We start from the raw sequence: 3,798 nt of genomic DNA, 5'->3' as shown, positions 1-3,798 counted from the left end.
CCGTCTTTTCCACCATAATGAGATAAAATGCCATTATGGTGCGACGTGAGTGTTAGACACAAGCGTCGTAGCCTTGTGTGAATTTTCTATTTGTCTTTGTTGTTTCAAGAAAATTCATACAAGGGATATGACGAGTGTAATACATACATATTTTATTTTAGCCTGAGAGGCTCTATTTTTATGAAGTGTTGGTGACTAGCGCGGTTAGTCACCTTTCAGTAAATTCGATAAATTTTTAAAAGTTTTTGAGCTTGTTGCATGCCGTTAATTATTTTTCCACAGAAGTTAAATCAGGAAAGCATAAAGATTTATTTTCTTTTAAATTTATTTTTGTCCACTCACTCTAACGGTTTCAAATGTCTTCCCCTGGGCCCTTCTTTTTAAAATGCCCAGTCTGCAGAGTTCGGGTTGGATCTAGTAGAAGACGAGGCATAGTCACCCGTATTTCCTCCACCTTTCATCAGTAGGTTATCTATTTAACCTACCAGTGTTTTTCTTGCTTCCTCTAGTGTCTAGTAGCTCTGATTTTCCTTGGGGATGTTGTATAATATTATTTCGGTTGTGGAAGAAGGATTGATTACATTTTAGAATATTTATTGGAGGATGTATGTTATCTTATTTGGATAATTATGTGATGAGTTAGAAGTTGATTTTATTATTATTCTTGGTGGTGGTTGTGTTGGGGGAGCACGTAGGCTCCAGAAGTTAAGGGTGGATTGAGGATTTTAGAAGTGTTTGCAGGTTTTCTTTAGAAAGGGTTGTCCACTTTCAAGGGAGGTTATGCCGAATTTTCGATAATATTTTCTTTGGAGGTGGTCCCCGCAGAATTTACTCCGGGTTTTAGGATAAAATTCGGGGTGGGTCTTGTCAGTGGGACGCTGCTGTTTTCCGAGAACAGGCCGCAACCGCTAGGAAGGAGGTGGCTGAGCTGAAGAAAGCCGTGGAAAAGAAAAATAAGCAGGTGGAAGCTGAGGTGGCAAAACTGAATCATGCCTTGGCGGAACAGGAGAGGGCGTGGAAGATGAAGTGTGCCAGGGCTGTCGGGGCTGGGGATAGGGTGTTCTGGGAGAGCGACCTCTATAAGCAGCAGCTGAAGAGCGCCTATAACCGGGGGCAGGATGAGCTGAGTAAGACTGTGTGTCAGGCTGGCTGGATTAATGAGGCGGCGATGCGTAAGTTTTACGCCGAGAAGGATGCTGCCAAGAAGGCTTGGGAACAGATGACTCTAGAGCAAAGGAAGCAAGCCGAGATCTCGCGGACCCTGGCGAAGCAACATGAGAGTTGGCGTGCTACCTCCTTTGTCGTGCCGAAGGAAGCTTCTGTTGTGGGCACACCTCGACCGCTTGCTATGGTTGCTGCTTCTCCAAGGGCTCCACGCCCCGAGGGATCCCCTTCGGCGCAGGTGGCAGTTTCTCAGGTTGCGTCTTCTGCTGTTGAGCTGCCTAATCCTCGAGTCTCTAGTCTTGTGGCGCCCCCACGGGTTGAAGTGCAAAAGATCTCAACGTCTAAGTCCCCTGTCTCAGAAGTGCAACATGTGAGCTTGCTGGTGCGTCCAAATGTGTCAGTGAGGCCTCCACCTGTGTCACGCGACCGCTCTAAGCATGCTTGTGGGCAGAGGGTGTCGGTAAACATCAGTCAGAGCCGCGGACGGGGTAACGGGACGAAGAGTGGCGGAAGTGTGAATAAGTCAAGCGGGGCCTCTTCCGGGGAGAAATAGCTTGGAGGGTGTAGTTTGTAGTTAGTGTTTTTTTTTTCTTTTATACTTCCTTGTTTGCTCTGGAAACAATATTTTGGTGGTGTGGTTAGCCATTTGAACAATTTTGCTATTTATGAATTGTCTGGGAGTCTAGGTTTGGTACGTTGGTGTTTATTGCCTTTCCCTACAAATATGTGTTCATGTTGTGATTTTGTTCTTTGTTGGTTTGTTCCGTGTTCTCGACATATTATGTTAAAAATGATTACAAAACGTAGCATCTTCATTTAGGATAAGCCGATGATGGGCAAGGTGTACATTTGATTTGAGCCGCTACCGGGCTAAAGTACACAAGTAATGAAGTGCTAGCTACCATGTTGGCTTTGGAGTGCTGAAAATTTAAATAGGGTAGAGGTGGAGATGGCGAGCATTCCAGGGACGAGGTAGGACTCGGCCATCAGTGTCGCGGAGATAAAATGTAGCTGGTCCTAGTGCGTTGACTATCTCCAGTGAGCCTTCCCACTTTGCCTTGAGTCTAGTAGGGTGAGGGATGACTTCTTTCATGACCCAGTCACCCACCCTTATAGGGGGGAAACAACTTTCATGTTGTAGTGTCGGGCAACTTTTTGTTTATAGTTGACATTCCTGAGATGTGCTCTGTCTCGGCGTTCCTCGAGGAGGTCCATGTTGAGTCGTAGCCCTGCGGCGTTTGTCGCGGGATCGTATGCTGTGATACGTTCACTCGGGACCTCCATTTCCACAGGGATCATCGCCTCGGTGCCACAGGACAAGAGGTATGGGGATCCACCTATAGCTGTTGTTGGGGCTATGTATTAACAGTGGTCATCATGGCTTTTTGATCTGGGAATCGTTCTCGGTCGACGACGACTAAGATCTGATACGATGGCGGTCTGTGGTGCAAAGGTCGCGTCTCGATTTGTGGTCGCATAGGGCTGTGTCAACCTTGCTTGGAGAAGATTGGTTTTCGGTGGCGGGGTAGGAAGGTGGCACAGATTCGGGGCGATGCAGTTCGTGGCGACGTGCGGTGCAGATTTTGCCGGCGGAAGTTGGATGCTACGGGTGCAGATGGATAGGTGGAAGGGAACCAAACATGTTGATGCGCCTTGTGTGTGTTGTCTTTGGTGGACCCTCTGGGGCTAGGGTTTTGCTCTTGGCCCAACCACTAACTATTTAGCTTTTGTTTAATTACAATAATTTTTCTAATTTTTTAGGAACTCTAGGTAGGATCTTGAAGCCTGCAGATTATGATGTTTCTTATACATTTTTAGATAGGGAAAACTTCTGACGCACCGCAATTGAGCGCCGTGGCAACGAAAGGTTTTTCATGCACAATTATCTCTATGTAGGGTAAGATTATAGTTTGCTAGGTTCATTTTTGACGAGCGACGATATACAATGTTATGGTATGTGAATCACCCCAATCCGTTAGGGTCTGTATCAGTGTCATTCTACCTTGCGACTATCAATACAATAGGTTATAAGCCCGCCTTTGTTTTTTTATTTTTTTTTATTAAAAAAAACTTAAAATGAATATTTTAAACTAACATAGAATATAAAGAGTAGGGCTGAGCACTTAGTACCGGAATCCCGATCCCGTACCGGTCCCGTCCCGAAAGTTAGCGGGACGGGACGAGATAGGTTTTGAAAATAGCAATCCCGTCCCGTTTTAACATTACCATAACGGGACGGGACGGGACGAGACTATCCCGAAAAATCCCGTCCCGTCCTGTAATATTAGAATACTTGATTTTATTCATTTTATACTTGATTTTTTAGGTTGCATGGTGTTACAATGCACTCAACCACACTTAATTTGGTCTAAAATAATACTTTTAATTTCATTCATGTTCTTTTTTTTGCTTGTGTGATTTTGGATATTTTTAGTTGTTGTTTTAGGGTTAATTTTTAATGTGGGATGTTTAGTACTTTTAAAGTGGGATGTAATTTAGCACCTATGCACCTATGTTCTTGTTGATTTTAGTACTTCTAATTTCATCAATGTTCTTTTTTTTTGTTTATGTGTTTTTGGATATTTTTTTTTCATTAATTTCATTAATGTTGTTCCAAACAGCATAAAAATGTCG

This window comes from Fragaria vesca, linkage group LG6 (assembly GCF_000184155.1).
Source record: "Fragaria vesca subsp. vesca linkage group LG6, FraVesHawaii_1.0, whole genome shotgun sequence".
Lineage (NCBI taxonomy): Eukaryota > Viridiplantae > Streptophyta > Magnoliopsida > Rosales > Rosaceae > Fragaria > Fragaria vesca.
The sequence above is the reverse complement of the archived record's forward strand: the minus strand, read 5'-3'. Positions refer to the sequence as shown.